General features: G+C 39.9%; 1 protein-coding gene across 4 annotated transcripts in view; it reads left to right on the top strand.

Moving 5' to 3' along the window:
• Positions 1–5,837: 5,837 nt before the first annotated feature.
• Positions 5,838–17,089, top strand: part of ARID2 (AT-rich interaction domain 2) — a 131,879-nt gene continuing 120,627 nt past the window's right edge. For all 4 annotated transcript variants that reach the window (XM_089524255.1, XM_089524251.1, XM_089524253.1 and 1 more), the window contains exons 1-2: positions 5,838–5,998; positions 9,461–9,509. The gene's annotated coding sequence lies outside the window, so the exon portion shown is untranslated. The remainder of the gene's footprint in view (positions 5,999–9,460; positions 9,510–17,089) is intronic.

Below are 17,089 nucleotides of genomic sequence, written 5' to 3'. Positions count from 1 at the left end.
CTGGTTTCCCCAGTCACAATCCAACACTTAAACCACTACTCCACACTGGCTGTCATAAGAGCTTTTCTTATGTTCTTACAAATCATATTACTGTATAAATTTTATTTTTAGTATACTCCAGAAATTACAGTTCAGTTTCATGAAGTCATCAGATTCTGTCAATGAAAGATTATAGTTAAATGCAGCAATTTACTCTAATTTTACCCATCTAATCTTCTCCCCATTGTAATCTGCAGCTAATGTCATTTTGCACAAGGGTAACAAACGCTGAACACGTTTTAACGAAATGTGCTTTGGTCTTGATCACAAACAGGCTTTTCCAACCCTTCAAAACTGTAGCAACATTGCAAACTCTGTTAATACACCCATTTGAAAATGTGTGAGCCAAGACTATATATATATATATATATATATATATATATATATATATATTTAAAGAGTTTGGCAGAAATACTATTTTGTTTTTAATACAGAGAGTTATTAAATGGCTTCCACGTGGATGATATGAAGGACACTGGAAAAGAGTCTCTTGGGTTTTTAATTCCTCAATGTCAGATACAATGAGTGATCTTTTAGTTCGGGCTTCCTCTGGTAAAAATAACCTGCAGTGTTGGCATTGCTGTAAATGATTCTGTGCTAGAGGAGAAAGTAATGCTGCCCCTATGTTTTGAGAAACTGCAAGATAACAGTAAATTATATTCCTGTAATTTGTTCTTGGGAGCTGTTGTTTTATACTGCACAGTGTATGTGTGTATTGTTCTTGGCTTTTCTATGTATTTCTACTGTAAAATGACTTTTAAAAAAAAAAGAAGGGAAAAAGGTATTTTAAAAAAACCAGCAGCAGTTACAAAAAAAATCTCAAACTGCCACATGGAAATAACATCATCCCTGCCTTATTCAATTTCCTGGAGCTGTTTCATACTATTATAGCACTATGATTCCACTTTAAATGCCATGGTTGCATTGTACTGAATCCTGGGATTCGTAGTATAGGGAGAGATATGCAGGATTCTCTGCCAGAGATCTCTAATGGCTCACCAAACTACAAACCTTAGGATTTCACAGAATGTAGGCATGACAATTAAAGTGGAATCATAGTGCTATAATTATATAGTGTGGAACAGCATCAGGTCTTGGTGTGACCATTTGGCAACAACAAGGCTATTTCTGTGCTTGTCCCTGCAGGGAGAACCAACCACAGAAACCGGTGTCCTTGATATACCCTCTTTTAGCCTTTCTATGGGAAAGATATTAAAGCCCTTTCTAAGCAATTTCTCAGCATGATGAATATGTTATTAAAATACCAGCCTGAACACGCCACCTGATCATATCTGATTTTGGAATTTAAGCAAGATTGGGCCCAGTTAGTACTTGGATGAGAAACCACCATGGATTTCTATGTAAGACTAGCAAAGACTCCTGCCTGAAATCCTACAGAGCAGATGCTTATCAGAGCTGAGACTCCTGCATTAAATGAATCAAAGTTTATTTGGTTCATATAAGGAAACTTCCTATGGGTTTAAGATGAGAAACCATTCCCATGGGCTTCCATTGCAAGGGAAGATGAGCAGAAGTATGAATTCCATTTTATTGTTTTTAATAGCAAGGAGACTGCCATGTCTGAGTAAAATGGTGACTAAAACAAACAGATGGGGAAAACAAATGAATGGGACAACAGGGAGATGAAAGCCGACTAGTGAAACTCACACAGGTGCATAAGGGTTACTTCTGTAAGTGGCCTTCTATACTCCTTTAGCATTATAGTGTTCATATAGTAAGTCTGTATGGGCAATTTAGCCTTAATAAGCTAAGGGAAAACACATCTGAAACCAAGTTCTGTTTTTAATTCCCTCAATTTCTTTCTGAAAAATCTTTCTGGACAAGACATTTATCATTAATAATTCTTCACTTCCCCCCAACAATTTTCTGTGACAGGCTTTTGAACCTTGTTTTCCTTTTTAAATTGCTGCTTTTCAGGACTTGCTCATCAGTTTGTTTGGCCTGATCTAACAAAGGTCTGAACAGGGTCAGAAAGACAAGTCACAACAATTGACTAATTTTTGTATTGTTATTCATATTACCCTGGTGGAAACTTATGGACATATTATACATTAAGCATTAAAATGAGACATGTTTTTGTATCTGAACAGAATAGTTTACTGTGGCACAATTAGACACTGTTTTTTTCACACAGGCAAAAGAAATTTTCACCAGTTTCTATATCAGTTTTATAAACCCTGATTCGTTTTATGGGATTAATAAAAGGTAGATAATCAGCTACAAACAGGACCACGACTCCCACCCCGTGCATCATACAAGTTGTATATTATTTATCCAAATACCTATTTTCAAAAGAGCTTGCATCAAACCTATTGCTGCTTTCAAGGTCGTGAATCCACATCTCACCCCTCTCTTTAATGGAAGATAGGTTATTACAATATCCATACGGCATGACAAAGTCTGGCTATTTGCTTTCTTCCATGCAAGGATTAAATTAGGACCAACCTGAAGCTCTGTCATAAATAAGTAAGCATTTATGCCTACTTAAAATATGCAAGATGCTTCTATCAAGTAGATTACCAGTACATAAAAGGAATAATTTCCTCCCAAACTCAATCCCGGTGCATACCGCAATTAATCCAATGCTTGAACAATCGTATTAGCCAAATATTCCCGAATCCCTCATATGTGTGTGTGTTTGTGTGTGTGTATAAAACACATTTCTTCAGCCTCTCCTCACAGGATAGTTACTAGAAATTGCTTGTGATTTTAAAGTGAAAAGCTGGCATTATCAGAGGTAAACTGTTATCTTAGGTCTACATTTGCCACCATTGTGCCATTAGTGCATAAAGCGTGGGTTGGCAACTGGGATATGTGTTTGGACTGCAGTTCTCATAATCCCCCAACACTGAAGGAAGCTGTAGGCAAAAAGATGGGGAGAGCATAGTCACCCACCTTTAAGCTGAGGGCATTTTCTCAGCTGACTCTAAGTAGATCATAGATGTGTTACACATCAATATTCTGACTGGCAGAAAAAAATAAGGCAAGTTCAACAATGCTTTTAAAGAGGATATAGCACATTTGGCCTACGGCTTACAAACATTCACAAGCAATGCTGAAATTCTGTCAGTGGTTATTTTTATTCTATTTTCATAAGGACACTGAATCTGCAAACCTATATACTTACCAGGGAATAAATTCTACTAAACTAAATTGCACTTAATTCTAAGTATATATGTATAGGATTGTACTGTGAAAGTTTAATAGTTACAAGTCAATAAAACATGTCTTCTGTGTAACAGTGGCTCTGTTCAGAGTACTGTAAACTAGATATTAAGACCTTGGTCATCCACACGTTTTAATCAAAGGAAGACCACCCAGTCATATTAAGAAAACATGTCGTCTGCAGCTGAATCTATCTATTATTCTAGTTAGTGAAGGAAGCACAAAACTTTGATATCACTAAATGAATAATATTCCAAATAAACATCCTCTGTGTTCTACCACATTTATTTTCAGGTGTGGTTTGTCTTTATTCAACCCTTAAATAATCAATGTCCAATTGAAAGGCACTTGAAAATCAATAACCTCTCTTAAGTTCTACATTAACTGTTAAAATGGGGAAAATATTACTAGGATATATATTTAAAGTATTTGAATAATTTGTGAACCAAAGTGTTAATACTATATATGAGTTAGAAAGAAAAAATACAAGATTTTTCTATAGCTGACAGAAATCGGTTTAGAAAAAGACACGACTTGAGGCAATCTGAACTGTTGACAAAGAACCTGTATTATTATGTCAGTTCAAGTCCAATTATGCAGAAGTGTCTTTGATCTGATTCAAAATAACGTGTTGTGAATATCTTACAGAATGCATGCAGCTCAATTTCTTTAGATGACAATATTGCAACAATACCATTTTCTTGCTCTTTACTGCACTTTTGTTTCTTTCTTAGGCAGTTATTTTTACATGACCTTGGGCAAGTCACACTCTCTCAGCCTCAGACAAACCTCCTTTTTACAAATCTTGCCAATAAAATCCCATGATAGGTTCGCCTTAGGGTCACCATAAGTTGCAAATGACTTGACAGCACACAACCACCACCTGCAAGTCAGATTTCTCTGACCTTTCACTGGCACACTCTTATCACTTCACAAGAGGGGTTTCCTTCATTTATTAGCAAGATACAATTATAAAATAGAATTATTTTTTTTCCTGCTGCAGATTGCTACACAGTATGCACTTCTTTCAATGTCACACACTGATAATCAAACTCTAAACACATATGAGTATCATAAAAAGGGCCTTCCTACACACACACACACAAACACAAAGTAGATCAAGAATTTTCTTTTAATTCTTAATAAATTCTCCATAGATTAAGCACAGGACTCCAAAAAACATTTACATGATACGAAGACTCAGGTTTACTGGGCAGTTTTGAATTTAATATTATATAAAGTTTGGAGTGAAGACCAAATTTCCCCATACACACAGGCCTCTGTGAGAGCAGCAGAAGACAGCTGACAAGTAAACCAAAGTTTTGTCATTTCCACGACAGATTTTAGATCGCAGGACAGCTGCAACATGTTATACAAACAGGGACACCTCATGCTGTGTGCCTTCAAGTAGTTTCTGACTAACGGCGACCCTAAAGCAAACCTATAATGGGGTTTTATTGGCAAGATTTTTTCAGAGGTGGTTTACCCTTACTTTCCTCTGAGGCTAAGAGAGTGTGCCATGCCCAAGGTCACCCAGTGGGTTTCCATGGGTGAGTTGGCATTCAGAGCCTGGTCTCCAGAGTCATAGTCCGAAGTTCAAACCACTAAACCGCATTGGCTGACACTTTCTTGGCATTTTCTTATCCATAAAGGATTTCCAGGAGAGCTGGGCAGCTCCCAGAGAGCCATTAAAACTGACCCATCCAGGCAAGATAACTGTAAATTATATTCCTCCAATTTGTCTTTGGGAGATGTTTTATACTGCAGTGTATGTCTATGTGTGTGTATTGTTCTTGGCTTTTCTACTGTATAATTTCTTTTTACAGAAAGAAAAAGGCATCCAAAAAAAAAATAGCAACAGTAACGACAACAAAAAATTCTCAAATTGCCATACGCAAGTAACATCAACCCTGCTTTATTCACTTTCCTGGAGCTGTTTCATGCTTCACTATAGCACTGTGATTCCACTTTAACTGCCATGATCGTAGCCTGTGACTTGCCCATGGTCAACCAATGGGTTCTCATGTCTGAGTGGGGATTCGAACCCTGGTCTCCAGAGTCACAGTCCAACACTCAAACCTCACTACCACCCTGGCTCTCACAGAAAGGGAAACAAAACTCCAGTTCCCCTTATCTGATATTGGTTCAAACAAAGCTTAGTTCTAAAGAAACGCTTTTGAGTAATATTTTCCCCCAAAGGACTTTAATTCCTTTCCTATGAAGAGACATTTACTCATTACCCTCATTCCTTCAGATAACTCTTTTAACACAGACTGGCAGTTAAGCATCTCTTTCCACTTTTAAGATTGACAGTTTCGCTCGTATACCTTTTCTGAAGCGCTATACACTGTGGAATAGTGAGGGGGAAGATAGGCTCTTGACACCATACTTTTCCCCCCTGTGGAAAATAGGTAAAAATTCTATGGTAGAAATTATCGTTTCTTTCAGCAACTGTATATTAAACAAACATCTTTATCACCCTTTTGATGGGTCAAAGTCAGTGCCGGATTTGATGGCCAATTGATATGAAATAAAATACATGGACAGTATAGAATATAGTTATAGAATTTTGGGCAGAAACTGTTCCATGGCAGTTGGGATTGACTGTTGAGGGGGAAAGTGAGGGGAAACCACCAGATAGACATTAAGAATATAGCTTCTAGTGGGTGGGAAGGATAAAATTGAAATTTCTGCTGTGGAGATAAGAATTAGAAGACCCACACCTGAAGTGAAATACTGGAGGGAAGGTTAACAGCTAAGGTTTGAGACCAATGTGAGTATTGTGCGATTTAAATGTGTCAAGAGCCTCTTTTTTTAACCAAAGTATTAATTATTAAACCATCTGTTTCATCTACACCATTCCTCGGCAAATGCTGTAGGCCTAGCATCTGCTGACTATTTCTGTAAACTTCTGGCTCCTTTATTATTCAGAAAGGATATTCCCTCATAAAGCTAAAGTAAATGTGTCACAAATGAGAGAATCACTGTTTTTGAAATCAGCACATTTAATTAATCTAGGCTGCCTCTGCACTGCAGAAATAATCCATAGGTCATTGCTATTGGGTTCTGGGAACTGTAGTTTTGTGAGACATTTAGTCTTCTCTGTCAGAGAGCGCTGGTGCCCCCAACAAACTACAATTCCCAGAATTCCTTAACACTGAGCTGGGGCAGTTAAAGTGGTGTCAACCTGGATTGTTTCTGAAGTGAGCATGCAGCCCTAGTCATATAAAAACTAGAGTCCAAATCACACTGCAGAAACAATCCAGTTTGAGACTTCAGCATAATTTAAATTGTTGTTACAGTTAAATGTTCTGGTTAGCCTCTGGCTTTATTGATTTAAATAGCCCAATAGGGGCAAAATCCACTTCTTATTCTCAAATACAACCTAAGGTGCAGAGGTGTGTAATTCACATTTCCCCACAAAAGAGAACTAGCCAGAAAGGTCCTTGATAGACAACCTGGTCACAATGATAAATAAGGACGGGGAAATCTGCCAGTTTCTGCTCCTTCTGCATTCAGATTTTTATGAACTTCAAGCTATCCCATCTTGAACATGAAAAATTGGGAGTCCTTAGTTCCAAAATCAATTTAAATGAAACTCTTCCCTCATTGCATCAACTGGGTTTGATAGAAAACAGCTATTATATATATATACTCATGTATAAGTCTAGATATTTTAGTCAAAAAACTGACCCAAAAAACCTGGGTTGACTTATCCACAGGTCAATATAAGTACTGTACTTAAACTCTTATCAAAAAAGGAACCATGCCTTGGTGAAAGGTGAGAGCTTAATTTCTTCTGGGAGCACCTAAAAGTAGTATCAACCCCTTCTACTATCTCATTTACACAGCCTTTAGGGTGAGCACAAACAGTTATGCCTGTCAAAACTTTTAAAGATCTTTAGCACTGTTTTCCTTTACTTCAGCCTCTACTCCTTTGTTACATGCTTGTAAGCTTTACCCTCAACTTATCCATGGGTCATATCAAAATCCATCATTTTGGCCTTAAACCCTGCCCTCGACTTGTATATGAGGCTGACTTATAGTTGACTATATATAGTATTCCCAACATGGATAGGACCATGCTGTACCTGGCTCCCATGAAGTACGGCCATTCAAAATGAGATTTTCAGGCAGTAAATCTTTTTAAATCCTGTGTGTGCATGTGCCTTCAAGTTGCCTGTTGACGTATGACAACTGCATGGATTTCATAGTGTTCTCTCAGGCAAGGAATAATCAGAGGTATGTTCTGCTATTTCTTTCCTCTGAAATACAGCCTGTGTTTGGAATTGGTAAAATAGCGGGAATCAAATCAAGTGTATTTATTTAGTTACTCAAAGCCTGGATGGACAAATTTGTCAGTTTTGGTTTCCTCCTACCTTTGGACTGTAAAAATCTTGTTGCTTCTATCCAGATTATTAAAATTTTTTTTATAAGATTATATAAAAAACACATACAAATGTCTCCATAATCCTGTTTTTAAGGAAAACAAGTTCCACCTACTGTGCAAGAAATTGCTGAAGCAAGAAACTGCTGAAGCAAACCTTTGTTTCTTATCAAGGAGTCAGGTGACATAGCTGCAGGCAATCAGGATGGGGTAGTATGCATAGCAATAGTTTCTCTTCTTTCATTGAGAACATCATACTTAACAGCGCAATCCTGTACACATCTACTCAGATGCCTCACTGACTTCAGAGGATCTTGCTTGTAAATAAGTGGCCACAAGATTGCAATCAAAATATATTAGCCAGTCCCTCTGAACATCTGCTTTGGCTTGTGCTAGACCCAGTTTAGTTTCTTCCACTGGATTTCAACACATCCTTCAGATAACTGATAATTATGAATGCGTGAAACAGCACTGCAGACATTTTAAGGTTGTCTTCCCATTCTACTTGGCTGTAACACAGGAAAAGCCAAACATCCTTCCACTGACTTATTTAACCTGATAAAGGTAAAGGTTTTCCCTTTGACAAGGATGTCAAATCATGTCTGACTGTAGGCAACAGTACTCATCTCCATTACTAAGCCAGCGTTGTCTGAAGATGACTCCGCTGGTCATGTGGCCAGAATGACTGCACAGACCGTTGTTACCTTCCCACTAATGTGGTGCCTATTTATCTACTTGCACTTTTACATGCTTTCAAACTGCTAGGTTGACAGAAGCTGAGATTAGTGATGCAGGCTCACTCTGTCATGAAGCACTTGGGCCACGAACTGCCGACCTGCCAATCTTGCAATCATCAGAGTCAGCGTCTTAAACACTGAGCCACCACGTCCCATTTAACCTGATACCAAATGCCAGCTTGGGTCCTCCTGTCCTGAAACTGTCTCCTGCATTAGCCCTTTTGGCATGTGATCATCTTCACTCTTCTTGCCATGGTCTTTTTGCTGTTTGTATCATGTCTTTACACATTATCTGGGCAATTATGCTAAATGAAGGTGATTTAATTCAATGAGCAAGGTTGAAAAACAGCCTATTTAAATCAATTATTTAAATAAAGATTCTCACTTTTATTTGATTCATTTGCCCTACGTAATAGTGCAAACCTGACCACTAAACCAGGTTGAGTATCCTTCATCTGGAATTCCAAAACCAAAATTCTCCAAAATCCAAAATCGTCCACATGGCTGACTGATAGTGACACCTTTGCTTTCTCATGGTTCCAAGTACACAAACTTTATTTCATGCATGAAATTATCACAGTATTATCTTCAGTCTAAATAAAGTGTATATCAAACAAAAGAAATACATGTTTAGTCCCATCTCTAAGAACTCATTATGTATATGCAAATATTCCAAAATCCAAAAAATTAAAACACTTCTGGTCCCAAGCATTTCAAATCAGGGAGACTCAACCTGTATTAACACTATTTCATTATTACAATCAGGCCTTCCTTCTTTGTTGCATTACACAAATACACACAAGCACACATACATATTCAAAACTCTCTAGTAAGCTTGTGAGGTTAAGTATGGGGATATAGGGACATGCTGAGTAGTTATGTGATCTCTTTTTCTTTTTCGTGTTTTAACTTTTTGTTTCTTGAACCATCTCTTATAAAAACAAAAAAATTAAATGCCTATGGCCAATAGACTGAATAAGATTTGATAGCTATTGGACAGACAAAAGAAGTCAGATATCATGAGTTGAAAATGATATGCCAAATGATCACACCAATTCTGTCACAAGATATACCCTTGTATAGGACTGAAATCTATTTCTCTGTTTAACAGCTATTTCATTGCCAACGGTACTTAACAGGGACGTCAATCCACAAACCAGGTAAGTGAGTACTTAAATCAATAGTAATGTATATTTAGAATGTGAACTACCACTTGAAAGGCTAGCCCCAGTTCTGTCATTTTCAAAGATGCACTAATACCTTCAGAGATAAGCAGAAATTGAAAGTATCCAAGTTTTTTGTTTTTTTAAATATTGGGATGCAATAATTGACTGGTAAGGTGGGGTAGACAAGGGCACTTGCTGTGTTTTCTCCTTATTTTTTCACTGTAACAGCTCCTGCCTGTATCAGGAAGAAAAATATGGCAACTTCATAAGTGAAGTTAGCTTTCCTTACTTCCGTTACATATTCTCTGTTTTTAAAGAGATGTCTGTGTGGATATCTGCACTTGCCTTATTGACACCTCCCCTTTAACATCACTACCAGTTACATATTCTCTCTCTTTTTAAAGAGATGTCTGTGTGGATATCTGCACTTGCCTTATTGACACCTCCCCTTTAACATCACTACCAGTTACATATTCTCTCTCTTTTTAAAGAGATGTCTGCGTGGATATCTGCACTTGCTTTATTGACACCTCCCCTTTAATATCACTACCAGAACCAACAGACCTTCTCATTAAGGAATACAAAGCACTGCTTATTCACAATATCACAGTTAACTGCCCCTAAGGGCTGTTTCACAGTAATAAAGAAAAACAAGCCAGCACAAGCCCCTCCGCATAATTTTATATTATTTGCTATAAGGATTAGACCAATTGTTTTAAGTTTGCCAGATTCCTGAAATCAGGCAACACTCTTCCACCGCCATTTCTCATATAATTCCAACCTTCATTATGAGCCCAATAAAATTTGACTGTGAAATACAACCTAACTTATAAAAGACAAGTTACATTTCACAGTAAAGAGCAAATACTGCTTCAAGATTCATACCCATCTGCCAGAGTCTGGAAACAGTGTTATATATGCATCTGTTGTTATGTGCCTTCAATTGTTACTGACTTATGGCAACCATAAGGCAAACTTATCACAGGGTTTTCTTGGCAAGGTTTGTTCAGAGGTGGTTTGCCTTTGCCTTCCTCTGAGGCTGAGAAAGTATGCCTTGCCCAAGGTCACCCAGTGGGTTTCCATGGCCAAGTGGGATTCAAAGCCGGGTCTCCAGAGTTGTAGTCCAAGGCTCCAACCACTACACCATGCTGGTTCTCTATATGCATCTATAATAAAACAATCACAATGATCCGATCCTAGAGACTACTTCCCACAATAACAGCTACCTAAGGATTTCTTGATTGTGAGTCATATGACAGGTTGTTATAAAGTCTGCTTTAAATAACTTCTTTGATAATGTTCATGTGATCAGTGTCTTGTTAGAAAGGTGAGCTGGAGATTAAAGAACATGTTTATAAGCAATTCCTTGAGAGTAAATTCCACCAGGTTTATTGTGGTTTTTGAGCAAGTATGTTTAAAATCATACTGAAAGCCAGTCTAACTGACTCTGAACAATAAGCAAATAAGATTTAATTGGCTTTTCTGGGACTGTTCTCTTTCATTCATGGGCACAACTTTAAAGGTTAAACAGCCAAATCACTGAAAATTTAGAATTTTAAATTACCTTGAAGAAAACCAGGATTTCCAGTAGTAGAGTTAGCACCTTGTATCACATATCAATTTAAAAAGTAATGGAAAGGGGCAAGACTTCTGTGGAATAAAGCAATACTTTTATGAAGCTGCTTGTACAAAATTAGATAGCCCAAGTATAAAGTCAGTAAGTAGAAGAGCTATTTGCCATAAGAAGTCTTGGCAGTGCAGCCAGCATTATTATTGTTATGAAGAAAATTAATGAACTGCTGGAGACCTTGAACATTTATATGTATGCTTTAAATAGCAATTGATTTTAAATAGCAGTCCTTGCAACTTGTAAACAGTGAGCACGAGGAACCTTTTATGTATGTCACGGTCTATGTATCACAACATTTTAAAAATAAATATTAGTGTACTGACTGGGTATGAATACTCATTCTAAACTAATACAACTTTTAATGTAGTCATGTCCATTTAACTTTATTGTAGCTACGAGGACTAGAAACGTTTGCCTTAATCCTAACAGTTCTGAGATTCTAGATGAGGATTACCTGCAAATCAAACAGCCACCATATACACTGTAGAATGACTTTAAACTCAGTAGGATTTATCTTTCCATACATAAGAATGAGTTGCAAGTGTACCAACTGAATTCACTCAAATTCGTCACTTTATTATATACTGTATATATGGGGTTAGCTTTCTGAAATGTTATTCTAACAAAAGGAAGGTGCTGAATTAAATACTTTCCTAGTGTAAGGATATTCTATCACTTACATTTTATTGTCTTGCTGGGATTTCATCCAGAAAGAACCAGCATAAGTACTTACTAGCTCTTTAAAGATATGGGATTTAATAAATACAGGATTTAACAAAGGAAGGGACCCCATGAAATTAGGGATGCTTTTCCTGAAGACATTCTAGCATTCAGATTTTATTTTTTACTGTCTTGATGAAAAAAATACACACTATGGAATTACAACTGCTAGGAACCAGCACAAACATTTATTGTTTGAGATAATGAACTAACACATTACAGTTACAGACATATAAAAGATAAAACACATAGCTCCTTAAAGCACAAGAGTCCTTACACACACTTTCCTGAGAGAAAGCCCCACTGAAGACAGTGGAATTTACTTGTAAGGATGCACAGGCTCAAGCCACAAAGTAAGCTTGAGGGTTTTTTTAATTAACAATAAGCACTAGCTTCTGTATCGAATGGCAATAAGGCACAAAATGATACAAAGCCATCCATTAAGGAGCCATTCCTCAGGAAATGTAGAGGTGCCACAAAGAACTGCCACCATTGCATAAAAAGATATCATGCAGAGAGAGAGAACTGGGTGCTTACCGTTCAGGATTAAGGAAATGGCTACAGTGGCTTTGTTTCATAACTGCCTTTTAAATTGTGCTGTGAATAAGTCTGTCTATCGATGCAGCCTCTCTGCATTTCGGCGTGAACACGACTTCAAAATTAATGGCATACCACTAGACAGTTTTCCATTCCAGCTTTTATTTTGCTAAATCAAAGCCAACCAGTTTAGTTCACATGTTCACATATAACATACCTTTACGTTAAAATCCTCCCCTTGGATCTCTCTTTCTTTCTCTCTCCCTCAAACACACAAAAATTAGTTTCTGCGCAAACTGACAAGCGCTTGGCGGCCAACCCACGAATCCTTTCTTGCCTAATTAAAAGGAAAGCAAGCAAAAGAAAACACAAAATGAAACGAGGATCCAGTTTAAACTAAACGCAACGCGTTTTGCACCATTTGGGCAGAACGGACGGAGCACCAGGCGACAAACCAGCACAATATATGTTTCTCCTTCTCCTCCTTCTTCTGCTTTACTTTCTGCACAATCATTTCCACCAGGCTGACACCAAGTTCCTAGTGGAAAACCAACCATCAAAATTCAAGATATATATATATATATCTTTCAAATCCCAAGGATCTTACAGAACTATTTAAAAAGCCAAGGAGAAAATCCTTTTTAAAAAAATAAAGGGAAAAGAGGAGACGTCAGCGGCGAAGGCCGAGGCTGAGAGATGGCGTTTGTACCTTGCGAGCTTTGCCACTGGAGGAAGAGCAAGGCGAGGATGCCATTAAGGCACAAGAAGAGAGTGGCCCGTTACTGACAGCAGCCCTCTCCCGCCCTTCTCCAGAGGAGGGGAAGGAAAAGGTCTTCATGTTTGCTTCCACAAGCAAACCCAACAAGAACAGCAACGCAGAGGAAAGGAAGAAAGAAAGAAAGAGAAGAAGGAGGAAAAGTTACATAAAAGGAGTGTGGGGGAAGCAGCCAGGCAGCGAGGCTGGAGCCGGAGCCGGAGCCGGAGGAGAGGCGCCTCTGCCGGGGCTTCCTTGTGGCCACTGGGGCGGAGACCGGCGGCGGAAGGGGAGGAGGCTGGCGCTGGGTCGCTGCTGCTCCGTCGTGTGACAGGAAAACCCGAATCAGTCCCGGCTCCCGAGGCTGCGTCCGCACTGAGCGCGCTCAAACCGCGTTAGGACTCCGCTGCAGAGGAAGTGCAGAATATCAGTCACGCCGGCGCCTGAACGGCCAGCCCTGAGAGCAAGAATGAATAAACAAACAAACAAACAGATAAATACTACACTTTGGCTCCGCCCCTCCCTCCCTCCGCCCCCCGAAGCCTCGCCTCAGCAGGGTTCAAGCGAGCCGAGCCCTTCGCCCTTCTTCCCTCCCGCCCCCTTCTTCCTCGTAACATGAACCGGCCCTCGCCCCGCTCCTCCCGCCTCCCGAAGCACCAGCCGCAGCCGAGCCTCCGCTGACGACGACGACGACGGCTCCAAGGGCAACAAAATGGGGCTGCGCTTTTTTTTCCCCCGTGGGCGCCGCCATTTTGTGACGAGCGGCCTCGATGCGTCGCCTCCGCAGAGCCTCGCTCTCTAGTTAGAAGGCCCATGTTCTGGCTAATAAGAGTCTGTGGCGGCAGCTGAGGGAAAGGAACACATAGAACACGCATAGGACGCGCAGCGGGAATTCCCAGCCGGCGGTTACGCAAAGGAGGGTGCGCAAGGGCCGCGCTCGGCAACGGCAGCCCTCCCGGCCGCCCTACGCAATTTGCCTAGCCTGGCCTGGCCTGGCCTCGCCTGGCGCGCCACTGACTCACTGCCGAAGCCTGGCAAGACTGTGAGGGAGACCCCTAGGTTTTCTTTTGAGTCATCTGAGGACTGTTTACAACTGCGACGCTCCCTCAGCGTCGACCGAGGCAGCGGTGCTGTTTCTCCCCTCATGAAAACTCACTGCCGTTGCCACACTGTGGGGCTGTTCCTGCAGCGCTGTGCTTTTTGTCAACAACAAAACACCCCTTTCGTTTAAGAAGAAGTATTTGCTCCACTTCAGGAGGTTCTTTCTGAGGCAAGGAAGTGTAAACCCCTTCCTTCCTGGAAAAATCACCCTGAAGAAGGGCAGAAGATAATAATAATAATAATGTTTATTTCTATCCCGCCTCTTCAATAACATAAAGGCAACTTACAGCAATTAAAACATAACACAGTAAAATACATCACATTATCTCCCCCCTTCCTAAAAAAAACCACAAATCCACATAATTACAATACAGCAAACATTAAAAGAATCAAAATCAGTTAAAACAGTCATAACAAGATTTTTAGACACCAAAACCATGCCAAATGGGGATTTCGCCCTTTCTTCCCCATCAAGAAGATGACCCCAGACACCATTCCTACATCTTTATCTCTCAGTGTTCAAGCTGAAGCTGCAATCCTGAAGTTGAAGGAAGAACACCATCTTAAAATTTTTAATCTCCCGGCGTAATTTAGTGCCTGGCATAAAAGGGAATATGGATTTCCTCGACAGGCCTGCTGCTGTGGAGACTATAATGTGTCATTGATTTTTTAAACAGGGCTCTACTAACTTTGGTTATGAGGCCTCAGAATTGATATTGTGATGAATACAGGGCTGGGATCCCTTCCTGGTTATTACTTGGGACAGAAAGGTGCCCTCACAACTATTCAGAATCCCAGCTCTTCTAAGGGAAGGGCACAAGTATCCACATTACCATACAAAAAGTAACCATGCCAGTGACAGCTATTAGCAGGCACTCATCTAAGAAATGTATTTTGTTTTGTGGGCCTATCCTCCACTCCAGTTTCAATAGGAAAAGAGCCATGAGTGAGGCACATTAATTTGAGCTCCCAAGAAGAACAAAACATGCATCTGAAGTCCCATTTACCCCATGGTTGGGATCTCTTTGTTATGTAGATAAGCCTCATTGCCTGTTACCTTGTAGGGACAAAAGTAAAACATTCCCTTTAAAAGGCATACTTATAGGTTTAAAATTCTGACTAAAGAGTCAGTTATGGCGATGACCAGGTTCTCTTTAGGTTTCTCCTTGCCCTTTCCTTTTTTTGAGGCTATCTCTGGTCCAAAACACACTGCAGAAATAACCCACTTTAATTGCCCTGGCTCAATGCTAGGGAATTCTGGGAACTGTAGTTTGGTGAGACATTTAACCTTCTCTGTCAGAGAGAGCTGGAGCCACAATAAATTACAATTCCTAGGATTTCCTAGCACTGAGCCAGGGCAGTGAAAACGGTCTCAAACTGGATTATTTCTGCAGCGTGTTTTGGGCCACAGTTTCACCAACAGTGCAGTCCTGTCCTCAGTATCTGTGGAAGCAAGGGAGCGACTGCATCTTCTTTTTAGTCAAGTGTGTATAGGATTGCAACCTTAGGAAATGTGGGTGGTGGGGTGGGTGTCATGCGAGGCAGTCCATTATTAAATGTTTGCTTGCTTACTTCAACTTCGGTGTTAGGTTTAAATATGACACCAGAAATTATAACAACTATAACATGGCTATATAACATGAACAGAATACAGGGGGAGAAAGAAAGAAAATATCTGCAGAAATGGGGCAAGTCTTACCAAGTGGCATCAGCATGTTTCTCGTTTGATTATATCTGTCCTTTTCTACCTGCCAAGCCTAGATGTTCTACCCTTTGAGCCCCCACACATTCCTGTCTCCTGTACACACACATTTCACTCCCTTTCCTGGTAGCTATAATCCCTCATGGCATCTTTCACTGCTCCTACAAATCGCTTCTTCCACCACATAATTTCCAGATTCAGGTAGCTAGGCCCGTAGAACTACAGAACTGCTCTTTGAGAAATCCCAGGTGCTTTCAGCCTACATTTTGGATCAGAAAATCCAGCAGTGTGACTGTTTTGGTTTGCTAAAACTAGCTGTGGAATTACTGGAATTCTCCCCTTCTGGTCTTCCATAATCTCTGATGGGTTGAGAAACAGTGAAGATTCGTATTATAAACTCCAATAATGCATCAAATATATGAAGTGTATAAAAATGATATTGGTATATGAGGTCTAGGTACACTCTTAAAGGAGACCTGCTGAAATCAAGGGAACATGAATTAGTCACGACCAGCATAAACCTCATTTGTGCCTGCATGTGTCTAAGCATGATTAAATCTGGATTGAACCCACAGTGACTTATAGCAAGAGAGGTTTTTTCCCCCAAGGCTTCCCCCGCTCCCTCCTAGGTGGTACTCCTTGATAACATTACTGTTATGGGATTAAATTGACCCAGTTTATGGCAGTCTTGAGCCAGTAAGGCGTAGTGGTTTGGATGCTGGACTAAGACTCTGGAGACTAGGTTTTAGATTTCCCCCATTTGGCCATGAAAACCTACTGAGTGACCATGGGCAAGTCACAGTCTCTCAGCCTCATAAGAGGTCAGTGGCAAGCTCCCGCTGGACAAATCTGGCCCGGCAAACCTCGCGATAGGTTTTCCATACATTGGGAACAACCTGAAGGCACATAACAACAACAACAGAGATCCCATCCTATCCTTTTCTTGGTCAGATTTATTCAGAGTAGTTTTGCCACTGCGTTGCTTAGGCTGTGAAAGTGTAAATTGCCCAAGGTCACCCTGTGAGTTTCTGCGACAGGCAATCCTAGTCAAAGACTGAAACTGCTAAACCAGGTTGCTTCTCTGGATAATTAAGTGTATAGTATATTTCTAGTGTTTTGTGTATGATACA

Source organism: Sceloporus occidentalis, unplaced genomic scaffold (genome assembly GCF_023333645.1).
Source record: "Sceloporus occidentalis isolate IW3139 unplaced genomic scaffold, rSceOcc1.0.p SCAF_5, whole genome shotgun sequence".
Classification (NCBI taxonomy): Eukaryota; Metazoa; Chordata; class Lepidosauria; order Squamata; family Phrynosomatidae; genus Sceloporus; species Sceloporus occidentalis.
This window is presented reverse-complemented; position numbering and strand designations above follow the sequence as displayed.